The sequence below is a fragment of the Mustela erminea genome, chromosome 11, assembly GCF_009829155.1.
Source record: "Mustela erminea isolate mMusErm1 chromosome 11, mMusErm1.Pri, whole genome shotgun sequence".
Classification (NCBI taxonomy): Eukaryota; Metazoa; Chordata; class Mammalia; order Carnivora; family Mustelidae; genus Mustela; species Mustela erminea.
The window spans coordinates 101193976-101208079 of record NC_045624.1 but is presented as its reverse complement, the minus strand read 5'-3'; the positions used below and the strand labels follow the sequence as shown (position 1 = coordinate 101208079).

The window sequence follows — 14104 nt, the reverse complement described above, 5'->3', positions numbered from 1 at the left end:
CGGTGGAACATGCTGTTTTTCAACATAAATGTTGCTGGTGGAAACGTGGTCAGGAACAGCTCGTGGGGGCTTTGCCTGTGGCTCACACCACCTTGTTTAAACAGCACAAGGAATGATTCCCAACATACATCCACCTTCTTTAGGGACTTTTTTTTTTTTTTTTTTTAAGATTTATTTACGTATTGGAGAGATCGAGAGAGCACAGGGGTGGGGGAGAGGGGAGAGACAGCATGTCAAGCAGACTCTGTGCTGAGGACAGAGCCTGACGCGGGGTCCCAGCTGAGGACTGTGAGATCGTGACCTGAGCAGTAACCAAGAGTCAGACATTTAACCAATGGTGTGACCCCGGCACCTCTAGGGTCACTTTAAAAGACTGCTGTGTGGTGGAAGATAAAATACAGATTTGACCACATCCATATAACAATTGAGAATAAAAATAATTTACAGAGCTTCCATTCTATGCTAACCAAAACAAGCACATGATTTTCAAGGGTCACATGATTACGTCATTGATAATAGGCAGAATGGGGATTTAGCCCAGGCTCCTTCTCTAGGCCATACAGCTTCCAGACTTCCAAAAAACCTACTCACCTACTTTTCAGAGGGAACTGCATTGTTGCACTGGGATCGACCCCAAATAATCACCTAAACTGTGGTGTCTACTATACAGCCATCTCCCTGCCCCTAACCATCTATGGCTCCCAAAACACAAGGTGAAAAGTTATAAAATGCTTTCCTGAAATGCAGGTTAAATAAGTGGCCATACTTATGTAGGGGTATTTATTAGAGTCTGGGTTCTGAAAATAGTCAGGTATTCCAAATACAAAGATAAATGGAAAAGATACTAAGAAAAGGTCAATTTGGAAAGTTTTTTTTGGTGCCTCAGTATACTTTCCCCCCAAAAGATGGGACTTTGAAAATCGGCGTGACATTGTGAAGCTCAAAAGTTTATCATGAGATTGCATTAGCTTCACTTCTTCAACTATATACCACATGGAAATAATGTAGAAGAGAAAAATAATTGTATGTAAAACTACTGACTCACAAAGACAGAAATATACAACCACACAAACTGGCCCAGTAAGAGAATGGTAGAACAAGCTAGAATACATTAATGAAATAAAATCATATGACTATCAATGAGAACTCCATCATTAAAAAGTCCTAAGATTGTGCACTTGAAAAAATAAAAAAAACTTAAAGCAACAGAAATAAACTCGAATTAAGCTGTTCCTCTGGGAGCACTGGGCTGGCTCAGTCAGTACAGCGTGTGACTCCTGTTCTCAGGGTTGTGAGTCTGAGCCCCACATTGGGTGTAGATATTACTTAAAAATAAAATCTTTAGGGGTGCCTGGGTGGCTCCATCATTAAGCATCTGCCTTTGGCTGAAGTCATGATCCCAGAGTCCTGGGATCAAGCCCCGCATCAGGCTCCCTGCATGGCAGGAAGTCTGCTTCTCCCTCTCCCGCTCCCCCTGCCTGTGTTCCCTCTCTCGCTGTGTCTATGTCAAATAAATAAATGAAATCTTTTTTAAAAATCTTAAAAAAAAAAAAAAAAGGAATGGGGGCGGGGAGCAGAGGGATTCTCTGCAGGTCTTTCTCACGCACCTGTGTGTTTAGCTAATAGTAGCTAACAGAGATTAGCCCGTAATCCCCAGAAGCTGCCGGCAGTGCCTAGAACTGAGAGCTGGCTTCCAGTTCCTCCACTCAACTTTCACCCAGAACCGGCTAGCTATCTGGGTCAAGAGTACATCCAGTGTCCCCTCAGTCCATCTCTGTGAGAGTGCTGTTTTCTCATGATGATGATGTAATGGATAAGAAGTCTTGCAAAACTCTGATTATTCATGCATTCATGCAAATACTCTACACAGATTCCCAGAACACTTACTACAGGCAGAGTGGCTTCACACTGTCAAGATACAGTAAGTGTACAGTAACACGAAGTGTAACAATAAATACATTTAGTAAACGGTTAAGTGGTTACCAGCAGGCTTGGAGCAGAAGGAGAGGAGTAGATGGAGGTGAGTGCAAGGGATATTGGGGGCAGGAAAACGATCCTGTATGATCCCGTGACGGTGGACACGTGTCATTAGACATTTCTCAAAAGACGCAGAAGACACAACCCCAAGAGCGAGCCCTCATGGGAACCTGGACTTTCGTTAATAACGTGCCAATATTGGCTCATCAATTGTAACAAATGCACCTTGCTGGTGCGGGACCTAATGAAAGGGGAAAGCGGAAGGTTTGGGGAGGAAGAGCAGGTGTGCAGGAACCCTCTGGGCTCAGTTCTTCTAGAAACTTTAAAACTGCTCCAAGAACTTAAGAGAAAGGTCCTTCACCCCCACCCTGATGCGACCAAGGAGGACGACCACTGCCGAGCACAGAGAAACGGGGGGAATCGCAAACGAGAGAACTTGCTTCTTGGTCCTTGTGTCCTCTGGAAACCTTAGCTGCATGATCTGTGTCTGGAAGACTTGTCCCCCAGAATGTCACAGGTGACATTTACTCCTTTGTTCACTTTAGTGTTTTGTGTTAATGTGTATGGGACTCCTGTGTCCACTCACACATCTAAAACCTCAGGACATAACACCAAGCCCAACAGAAAAAAGAAGGGTTAAAATTCTGATTCTTACAGATTTATTTCAGCCTTGCCATCAATGAAAACCTCATTCTTTCTTTTTTCTTTCCTTTTTTTTTTTTTGGTTAGAGTTCTCCCGACACTTATTCTTTAGACGACTAAATCAACATGTGCCCAGTCTAATTCTTAACTGACGTACTGTTTCATATACTATAGATAGGCAACTCTTGATCTGGTTAGTAGCAAAACTACCACTTGCTTTTAGGCAATTTTGATCAATTATTTTAAAAGAGTTCAATCAAAACCACATTGAGATACCACCTTACACCAGTCAGAATGGCCAAAATTAATAAGACAGTAAGCAGCTGTTAGAGAGGATGTGGAGAAAGAGGAACCCTCTTACACTGTTGGTGGGAATGCAAGTTGGTGCAGTCACTTTGGAAACCAGTGTGGAGGTTCCTCCAAAAATTAAAAAGAGAGCTATGCTATGACCGTGCAATTGCCCTGCTGGGTCTTTTCTCCAAAGATACAGATACAGTGAAAAGAAGGGCCATCCGTGCCCCAATGTTCATAGCAGCAATGGCCACGGTTGCCAAACTGTGGAAAGAACCAAGATGCCCTTCAATGGATGAATGGATAAAGAAGATGTGGTCCATGTATACAATGGAGTATTATGCCTCCAACAGAAAGGATGAATACCCAACTTTTGTATCAACATAGGACTGGAAGAGATTGTGCTGAGTGAAATAAGTTAAGCAGAGAGAGTCAATTATCATACAGTTTGACTTACTTGTGGAGCATAAGGAATAACATGGAGGACATGGGGAGATGGAGAGAAGTGAGCTGGGGGGAATCAGAGGGGGAGACAAACCATGAGAGACAGTGGACTCTGAGAAACCAACTGAGGGTTTTGGAGGGGAGGGGGGTGGGGGGATGGGTGAGCCTGGTGGAGGGGATTAAGGAGGGCACGGATTGCATGGAGCACTGGGTGTGGTGCATAAACAATGAATCCTGGAACATTGAAAAGAAATAAAATAAAATGAAAAAAAAATTGTCCACAACTTAAAAAATGCAGCTTTCTGGTGTACGACTTAACAATATTAATAAAAATAATTTCCTCAAAAAAAAAAAAAAAAGAATTCATTTCTTAAGTGAAGTGAACTTGAGTGCCTCCATGTCATCAGTCTTTGGGCACTCTTCACCAGGTAATGCTGCCCACAAAACAGAGGTTCCATGACTGTCCTAAGGCAAGAGTGTCTTTCCCCCTGGCTTCCTGGGACATGCACCACACCACAGACTACCGACCTGGCAGCATTCAGGACGTAGACCACAAGAACTTCCAACGTTCCAGCTCTGCCCTCACTGTAAGTAAGAAAACCAAGCCCTGAGATGTACATTAAATGACCCAAATGCTGGTGAAACTGCATTTTGCACACAAGCGTCAGTTCAAAGGGAAATCCAATGAAATACTTAAGGAGAGCCACACCCACCATCAATACCCTTTCCCTGGCACTCCAGTTTCACTGGAACCAAAAATCTTCCCTTTTTTATAGTGTTTGTGGAAGAGCAGGTGAGTTGTACTGAACGGTGTTACCCAGAAAACCAAGCTGCAGAAACTACCATAAATAAAACGGCTTATTTGAAATCCTGAGTTTGTTCACTTATGAGATGCTTCAAGGCCAGGAAGCTCCGCGCATGAGTGAAGGCGGGCATCTTCGCTCGGGAGAGGAGATTACAACAACCGCCCATCCCAGCTTGGCTTCAAGGCTTCCAGGGCGAGGCATTCACAGATTTATGAACCGCAAATTCCATTTTAGGAATCATGCTAGCTGTTTATGAAATTCTTTCTTATGTGGATCCAAAAGCTGTCTCCTTCCAACTTCACACCGTTTGTCTCAGTTCTCCACTCTGGAGCCAGGAGGATAAGCCTCCTCAACTCGCTGCCTCCCGGCATCTCCAGTACATGGGGAACAGCTGTCCCAGCACCCAGAAGTCTGTCTACCATGCAGAGAATCACTCTGCCTTCTGCCACTCTTTGCACGGACTCTCTCTACCCCGCCAGCCACTACCCACATCACAAGCTCCGGCGGGTGGCAGTCCCTTTAAAACGTGCCCTGAGTCACAGGGGCGCTGCACACGTGTTCTGCCCAGCACATGGCACTGGCCAGATGACCGCCTCCTGAATTCAGGACACTGTGCTCTTATTAACGTACTCCAGCCTCCACGTCACGCCGTTGTGGGCTCACATGGAACTCGCAGCCAACTAAAACACCCAGATCTTTCTCACACTTACGCAATCGGTGTTTTTCATTCCGTCAGTCATTCGACAAATATTGCCTTCAAGAAAATTATTTCCACACCAAAAGCTGACACTTTTCCATAAGATGGTTGGGCGACAAACAGATTAAGGAAACACGAGAACATCTGACCTCCAAGTGAACTTGAAATTAAATTTTTCCATGTTAACTGAACACTTAGCTGTATTACTTATCAGTGTGTTGTCAAAGGCAAAGCAACCGCAGCGAGTGCCGGCGATTCGTGCAATGGGAACCGCGACAGACAAATGAGCTGAAACTCCATCGTGTCTCACGTCACGTTCAAGTGAGTTCGTTCAGAAGGGCACAAAGCGTCTTTCTGGGGGGCAGGTCCTGACTAGCTAGCGCCACTTTGAAAATCAGTGGAAATAAAACCTTTAGGTCGAAAAGATTATTCACAGAAATTACATAAGTAGCTCTGCCAGCTGCTTTACTGACGATGACACATCAGACAAGCTCCTTAATTTCCCAGGTATTAGCTGCACATAAACCCAGGGCAACTCTCATTTTCCTTAAATCTTCCCCATAAAACTCTCCAGCGACCAGCATTGCTACAGAATTACAAGATGCCTGTATTCAATGTGCCTTCATCTATCTGGTTGTTCATGTTCTGTGAGTCATTTGCTCTAAACTAAGGATCTAACTCACCTTTTGTATTCTCTCTCTCTTTTTTTAAGATTTTATTTATTTATTTGACAGAGAGAGAGAGATCACAAGTAGGCAGAGAGGCAGGCAGAGAGGGAGGGGGAAGCAGGCTCCCTGCTGAGCAGAGAGTCCGATGTGGGGCTCAATCCCAGGACCCTGAGAGCATGACCTGAGCCAAAGGCAGAGGCTTTAACCCACTGAGCCACCCAGGCACCCCCTGTATTCTCTTTTTAATTGACAAACTGTCACAGAGTCACTGAATTACTGAGTGCAAAGTCAGGCTGGAGCTGGAGGAACCCAGTGGATTGGCCAACCTAAGGCTTTATTATACAAATGAGGATAGTGAGGATCCCAGAAGCTGCCCTTCCTTCCTTCAGGTGCGTTGAGCTCCATACTAAGCATGTGAAGCCTCATGCTCAAGTGGGTGGAAATATGATTGGGAAGAGAAAACACAGCGGAACAAAAAAGTGGGACACCTGGGTGGGACACTGGGGTGGCTCTATCAGTTAAGCGTCCAGCTTTTGGTTTTGACTCAGGTCATGATCTCAGAATTGTGAGACGGAGCCCACACTCAGCGAGGAGTCAACTTGTGATTCTCTCCCTCTCCCTCCCCCTCTGCCTCTTCCTCCGTGCCCTTGTGTGTGCTCTCTCGAAAATAAATAAATGAATAAAATCTTTGGGGGAAAAAAGAGTAAATCATTCAAACTTAAGGGAGTTCAAGACAAAGTTCAATGTAGGTAACATGGATCCGTGTGTGTGTGTGTGCGTGCGCATGTGTGTGTGCACGCGTGTGTGTATGTGTGTGTGTGTGTGTGTTGTGTTGGTGGGATTGTTCAGGGAAGTAGACTAGGTAAGAGGGGAAGCTGGACAACCAGGTGTGGATCCATTCAAGGACAGACCCATCTGTCACGCATTTATGAGGAAAATGGTCGTGCGCACGATTATGCGTATCTGTTGTAATCTACACCTACAGTAAACAGTTCTTAAATAATGCCTGTGGGCTGAATGAGTTAACGCACAAGTGGAAATGTGTATCCCGATTCCAGACATGTTCCATTCTGAATTTCAAATTAAAAGGAGCTACTACAAAGAGTTACGAAGTTAGTAACATGATCAGAGTGGCATTTTAGAACAATCCCAGCTACACAGTCCCTCCTGGAGAGCTTTCAAAAGATTCCTGTAAGGCCCCACTCCAGACTGACTACAGCAGAACCTCAGGGGCGAGAGCCGATGTCTCCTGGCTCCCCAAGCAATCCCAACATGCAAGGTTGCGAACCCCTGTTCTAGAGGTGGTTCCAGCAGCAACGTATGGAAGCTCTCAGACAGACCCAGGGAGATGAGAGGATACATTTGAGCTAGTCATACGGAAGACAGGAAGGGCTGACCCGAGACTGTTCTCATAGGGGAACTGGGGACCTCTCGGGTGGCTCCAGTGCGTGACTCAGGTGCACGAATGAACAGGGGTGAACTTCCCCCACTGTACCGAAGTACAAGATCCCTCTGCACAGCTGGACTAGAAGTGGTTCTGGGACCTGGGCCGGTGGGAACAGCTCTCCTTCTGTGGGCCAGACGTGAGCCTGGAGAAGAGCATTTAGAACAAGGAGGGGAAGGTCAAGGCTGGGAGTGGGGGAGATCCTGCCGTGAACATAACAGCAGTAATGTCATGAGGAACCGCAGGACTCACAGCCTCATGAGGAATGCGAACCCAGACGCAGACACCGAGTACCAGACCAGAATGCCTAGGTCCTAGCTGCAGACTGGGGCGCGGATGGGTTCTTACAAGGCATCGGGCCCTGGGGGGAGCTGAGGGACACAGGGCAGGTGGTCTGAGGCAGTGAAATGGAAAGGCCAGCTGGAAGCAGGTTGGATCAGACCTTCCAGAAAGCGGGAGGGTAGGGAAATCCAAGGCAGGGAGTGAGTAAGAACAGGCAGCCACTAGGCAACGTTCTCCTCTCCCGGCCTTGACAGGAGTTTCTGACACGTACCGTACTCAGCGACTGGGAGTGCAAATGGAAAACATTCCACTGAGAGGCAGGGAGGGCACCTGTCTCTTTGCAAGTTGGGGAAAATGAAAACTCTTGCTTAGAGACTGAAGAAATCGTCACCGCCCCTTGAGCACTGGCTTTGTCTGCTCCAAACAAAACTAGTTCACTGTAGGATCAGTTAAGAGCTCAAAAAAAAAAAAAAAAAAAAAAGACTGTGAGCTCATTTGGCTCATTTGAATCACCTCAAGAGAATGACCGGGAATCAAATGTCGTCCTAGGAAATGTGCCACCCATCTGAGGTCACCTGGGACACAGGGAGACTGGGCTGGGGAGTGGATGGCGCAGGCCTGTCCCATCGAGGGAGGCAGGAATTCTAGGGTCCATCGACCTTCCTATTTTAATTGTAGCCTTGGTTTTTCGGCCCTGGGAAACTAGTAAGTAATTACATAATCCACATTTCTCCCAGGTCTGCCGGGGACGGAGACAGGCTCAGGATGGCTTTTCCGAACTCCTGGCTCGCAGGCCTCCCCGCACACAGCTGCTGCCTGCTTTCTGTCCCTTCAACCCAGGTGGACAGCACTGTTTCTTTTGTTTGTTTGTCTGTTTCTTTTGTTTTTCAAAGATTTTATTTATTTATTTGACAGAGGTCACAAGTAGGCAGAGAGGCAGGCAGAGAGAGAGGGGGAAGCAGGCTCCCTGCTGAGCAGAGAGCCCGATGTGGGGCTTGATTCCAGGACCCTGGGATCATGACCTGAGCTGAAGGCAGAGGCTTTAACCCACTGAGCCACCCAGGCGTCCCAACAGCACTGTTCCTAAATGGAAAGCAGTGCAAATGGAGTTCTCTAAAGATAAAGTGTCATCCCGGAATCGCTCTGTGAACCTCCCGGGAACAGAAAGCATGCACGGGGGTGGGGGGTGGAAAGGCAGCTCCAGTGACTGTTAAAGCTGGAACCTTTCAGGGAAGGCCAAAAGACACCCAACTTGCGGGTCCTGAAAAGTTGCCACAAGCAAACAGAATGCCACAGATACACATGTTTGCCGACCGGGCCCCGTCCTCTGGAGGTGAGAACACACTTGGTTCTTGCCAACGGTGACCTTGGCTCTGTGGCTGGCCTCATTTCTAGAGGCAGGCCCTCTCTACCCAGTGGTCAAGGAGGTTCCCCAGCCCCAAGGATTAGATCTTACAGGAGCCTGGCTGTGAAGTCTTATTTACTCAGACACAAAATTATGACACTGAAGCATGTCAGGGAACCGCAGGGATTTTCCTTAAATAAGCAAAACACACATTAAACTGGTAATAATTAAAAGAGCATGCCCGGAAGAATGTGCAATGGGTTGCATTTTCTCCCTGATTTAAGAAAGGCAAATATCCGCTGCGAATGAGAAAGCTACCGTAACATCTTTCTCATCCCCCAAATGTTTGACAGGCACTATTTTCAGATATGGTGGGGGGGGGGGTGGCGTCTTCCAATGGGGGGATTTTCTCTCCTCACCACTTCACTGTCTTCAGGAACACTGGGGAGCTGACCTGAAGTCAAGGAGACCCAAGAGAGGCCTGAGCTCTCACCAGCTCATTTTCTGGAAAAGTCACCTGTGTCGGTGGTGTTACAATGTGGCAGCTTGCCCCTCTCCTCACCACACAGCCCTGCCCAAAATTTGATTCTGGGCCACTTACTTCAGCTTTCCTGTGTGAAAGTCTGGCCAGCACAGCTCAGCTGCGAATGCGGGGGAGGCCGGGAGCCCCTCTGTGCCCACCTGCACCTTTCCTCATCCCCCTCGATCCGCACACCTGAGCGTGACACGCTTCCCGAGGCTTCTGGGGAGGGCAGCATGGAATCTGCTTTTTACTACAGCACAGCACAGACAGCATGGGGCAGAATTACTCTCATTATTATTATTATTATTACTAATATAATTCCGATCACTGATAATTACAATGATTGGTAAGAACTGATGGACGGATTCCTGAACCTGTTGAAAGAAAAATCTGATTTCTGAAGAACGGCAAGGGTTAAAAAGGACTCGGGCCAGGACATCAAGGACCAAGATGCGTAATCCAGTCAGGGCTGACACTATCCCTTCCTGAGAAATCATGTCTCCACCCCTATTTAATTCATGAATAAGTTGTGCACGAGGGAGGAATTTCATGTAAGTCTCCCATGCAGGGCTTGGAACTGGCTGGTCCTTTTCTAACTGCGCAGGCGCTGGCTCAGTGCCCTTCCACGTGAGTCCTCCAAGTCACCCCAGAGAGGGGGACTGTCATCATGTCTTACAGAAGAGGAAACTATGTCCCAAGGAGAATGAGGTATTTGACGAAACTCACACAGCTAAAGAAGGTGCCACAAGAGCTGGGGATCCAGGTTCTTTCACTTCAACTCAGCGCACTTCGTGTCGAGTAAGCTGCTAGTCAGCGCTGGGCTCTGTGGGTTTGTGGGTCAAAGAAGCGGATAACAGCAGCTCTGCCCTCGTGGCACTGACAGTCTGGCTGGAGAGACGTTTAAAGGGCAAACAAAAACCCTTGCAAGGTAAGAAAGATCCTACAACTGAAGACCCAGAACAAGAGCTTTCCAGGCAGAGGGAACAGCTTGTGCAAAGACCCTGAGGGAGCAAGAACGTTGGTTTGACAGAGTAAGCAGTGGCCAGGGAGGCCAGGGCCAAGGAAGCCATGGGACAGTGCACTGGAGAGCGGGCGGGGGTGGGGTGGGCAGAGCACATAAGGGCAGCTCTTGGAAAGTTCCTTTTAACAGTGAATAAGCAGACTTCAGAGGTTCACGACCCTAATGTGACCAAAAAAGGCTAAAACCCGATCTTTGTGTAGAAGGGTCCTAGAGTCACACCTGCCACACAGATCATTCCTCTGTGGTGACCAGGCACACTCATGCAAAGACCTATGACCTTGGCAGCAACTGGGGTCTGCAAAATACCATGAACAGCTCGCCTGGGGGTCAGGCTCTGTCCCATCTGTCACACTGCTGAAGTGAGTTAGTTCCAGTGAGTTCGTCCCTTAATCAGGGAAGAGGATCCACTAATTCTAGGATTTCCAAAAAGAAGCAGACGGTCTGCCCACCCACCAGGAGCTGATCCTAGAGGTGACACAGACACACGGATGCAACCTGAAGGTGTGACAGCGGAGGAACGGATGCGGAGAGGGCCCTGGGCACTGCCCTAGGCCGGGACACTTGAGCTCTTTAGGTCTTGTTTTGTTCCAAGAAGAAATAAAATTTCACCGGGCAGATACCAGAAAAACATTCTAGATGGAGGGCAGAGCATGGACCCAGGCAGAGGGCTCTGAAAATGGAAGGCCTGGCCAAGGACGGTTGAGCAAGAAGACCCAGAGACGGCTGGCAGGAGAAACTGAGGCGATCTTGGACGTCGTGCCACAGGTGCCGAGAAATGTCGAAGATGTTCAGCCGAGGAGTGACGTGATCGTATTTGGGCTTTGAAAGAGGACAGTGGACAGCCACATTCAAAGCAGCGTTGTTCAGAGCAGCCAGAATGCGGAAGCCACCCAAGTATCAAGAGATGGATACACGGATGACCCAAACGTGGTGAACGCGTACAATGGACTATTTAGCCCTAAAAAGGAAGAGAATCCCAACACCTGCTCCGACACGGATGATCCCTGAGGACATCGTGCAACGTGACAAGAGCCAGGCACAGAAGGACAATACTGCGGGATTCCACTCACACGAGGTGCCCAGAGGAGTGAAAAATCCTACAGGCAGAAAGTAGAACAGTGTTGCCAGGAGCGGGTGGGGAGGGAAGCACCAGGGGCTGTGGTTTCGCGGGGACAAGCTCTGTGGGAGCTCTGTGGACGGACGGTGGCGATGGCTGCCAAGCGGTGCGGCTGGGCTCTGGCCACTAGCTGCACCCTTAACACGGTCAAGATGGCCTGTTTTGGGTTATGTGTATTTCATCACAATTCAAAATAGCTTGAGACAGACAGACAGAAGGGGGGAACTGGTCGAAGGAGGCTGCCAGAGGACTGGGGAGGCTGCCACAGAGCTCTGCTCACAGTGAGACCAGTTGGGGGCAGGAAGGGACGGATTTCAGCAGCATTTGCAGAGACAGTGTGGGTGTGAGGCCATAGGTGGGGGTTCTGCAGTTAAGACGATGCCCAGATGCCAGTCCCAGGCTAGTTTTAAAGGTTGCCTCTGCACCATGTGTAAGCAAGGGATTTGTGTCCCTCTGATCGTGTGGACACACAGTCCAGATTTTGTTTGGGTTCATCCATATATAAATCAAAGAGCTCTGCCTGCTCCCCTTTGGCCTGTTCCCGAGACAGGCCCTGCTGGACCCCGCGGTGTTGGTTCCTACAACCCCTGGAAGGGATAGAGTGGCCGGCCGGGGCCGGGAGCAGCACGGAACAGTGAAGGGCCTCCGCCAGGAGCTGATAAGGAAAGGGTCTGGAGGAGGAAGGAAGGAGAAAGCGAGGCCTGATGTGAAGAAACACCTAATCCCCAATTGTCAAAAACAAACTGCGAAAGAAGTATCAAATTTCCTTCTCGGGAGATGTTTAAAGGCTGATGTAAGCAGAAGCCCAGGGCTTAGAAGCTCTGGTGGACCGGGGCGGGGGATGGGACGGATGTCTGGGCTGCCAGATTTGTGCTGTGGGTGAAATGATGGCGAGGGGAGGGCTTTGGTAGCGCAATGTGTTGGGGCAGGAGAGTGCAGTAGTTTCAGGTTTTCCCTGTACTGAAGCCGTGTCAAAATCCTACTCTCTGTGCTTCCAGCCAAAGGTTATAAACACGGGGTAGAGCTTTCTGTGGAGAGATCAACGATCCTTATTCCTATGGTCAATCTGTAAACATCATATTATGATTTATAACGTGGAGGGAATTCATGCTTTTACCAGTGTGAGCATGAAAAGTCACGTAATACTGTACCGCATTAGCAAGATCCTTCATCTCGCTAAAGCATAATACTAAAAGGAAACAGCACTACTGCTTATTTTAAAGAATTGAAAGTATTACTTGAGCTACATGGGACTATTACTCAGCCGTAAAAAAGGATGAGACTGAGCCATTTGCATGGACACAGATGGACCTAGAAGGTATTACGCTAAGTCAGACTGAGAAAAGCAAATACCATATGATTTCACTCCCATGTAGAATATAGAGAAACAAACAACATAGAAACAAACAAAAAGCAGAAACAGACCTATAAATACAAATTAATGGTTGCCAGAGGGTAAGGGCTGGGGGTGGAGGAGCAACATGGGTGAAGGTGAGTGGGAGATTTGGGCCTCCAGTTATGGAACAACTACATCACAGGAGTAAAAGTTACCACATAAGGAGCATGGGCAATGACACTAATAGTAACATATGGTGACGGAGGGTGGCTAACGGCCTAAGGTAGAGCAATGTTGAAATCACCTTGTTGTACGCCTGAAACTTGCATAACATTGTGTCAATGACACTCAAATTAAAAAGAAAATATTATTTCAAAATAGCATTTTGAGTTTCTAGGTCTATCTTTGATGTAACTGCAGGATCCTTGGGCTCCCGATTACTAAAGCCGGCCATTCCATGAGTCGATGCCACAGGAATGTCTTCTTCGTAAGAAATAAGCTCACTGGCTTCTGTTATCCACGTAGCCTGGGGGTTTTCCTACACGACTTTTTTCTTCCCGATGTTACAGAAGCAAATAAGGTCTAAAGGTCCAGGTTTGGGTCCTGATTCTCTGTGAACTTGTCACATGGTCTTCTGACCACATTCCCTTGTGGACACCAGAGCCGAAGGCGGCACCCAGGTCTATAAAAGCTGCCGGACACATGATCCAATTCTGGTCACACACTTTCCCTGATCTTTCACAGCTAATAAAAATACTGGCACAACACTTTTTTCTAACAGAAGGAGATTTCAAACCGCTGTTCAGATTTATTATTCTTGTCAAGTTGTGAGCGTGTGTGCATGTGTGTGTGTTCATTGAGACCCGTTGACTACCTCTCATATCACACATACATCCACACATGCTCAATTTTAATTGTGCAGAGTGGGGGGGGAAGTACTGGACACAACATACATTCACAACAGAGAATGTTCGTTTTTTTTAAAAGTTCAATAAAGATTGTTAAACTTTCTAGGAAGGTAGGCTGGTTGAAACTGACACGGTCATAAGCATTTGGCAAATGAAAGAGTCCCTGCAGAATTTAAACTCGGAGAATATTTCAAGTATCGGGTCAATGAAAGCATAGCCAGGACAACATGCCCTTCACAGTCACACAGTTTGCAGAGAATCTGGTGCCTCAAAAGGCAGAGAGAGCAAGAATTTGCTTGGAGTTGATTTTAAACATGGGGTCACCCTTGGTTTCCCAGACACCGGGTGGGGAGCTGGGTGATCACCAGCGTCACAGGGCACTCGGGGGAAAGATTTAACGGAAGTGGCTCCAAGTTCGGGCAGTAATCACGGTCAGTTGATTTTATGGCCACTCCATATTATAATTCAAACAGCCAGCCCGTAAAGCCAAAGATACCCCTCTTAGTCCTTAAAAGGTGTTCTAGAGAGCAGGATACATGCCCAGGGCTGCTTGGTGTCCACACCAAAAGTCAGAGCAGAAAGTCTGGGAATTACTTATCACCA

At 47.6% G+C, this 14104-nt stretch overlaps 1 protein-coding gene and 1 long non-coding RNA gene across 2 annotated transcripts in view; one reads left to right on the top strand and one right to left on the bottom strand.

The window, feature by feature from the left end:
* Window positions 1–14104, bottom strand: part of EGFR (epidermal growth factor receptor) — a 198278-nt gene that overhangs the window by 153738 nt on the left and 30436 nt on the right. The gene's annotated exons all lie outside the window — the stretch shown is intronic.
* Window positions 8164–12190, top strand: LOC116568996. Its single transcript, XR_004276814.1, has 3 exons — window positions 8164–8175; window positions 11272–11274; window positions 12124–12190. It is a non-coding gene; the product is annotated as an uncharacterized LOC116568996 (long non-coding RNA).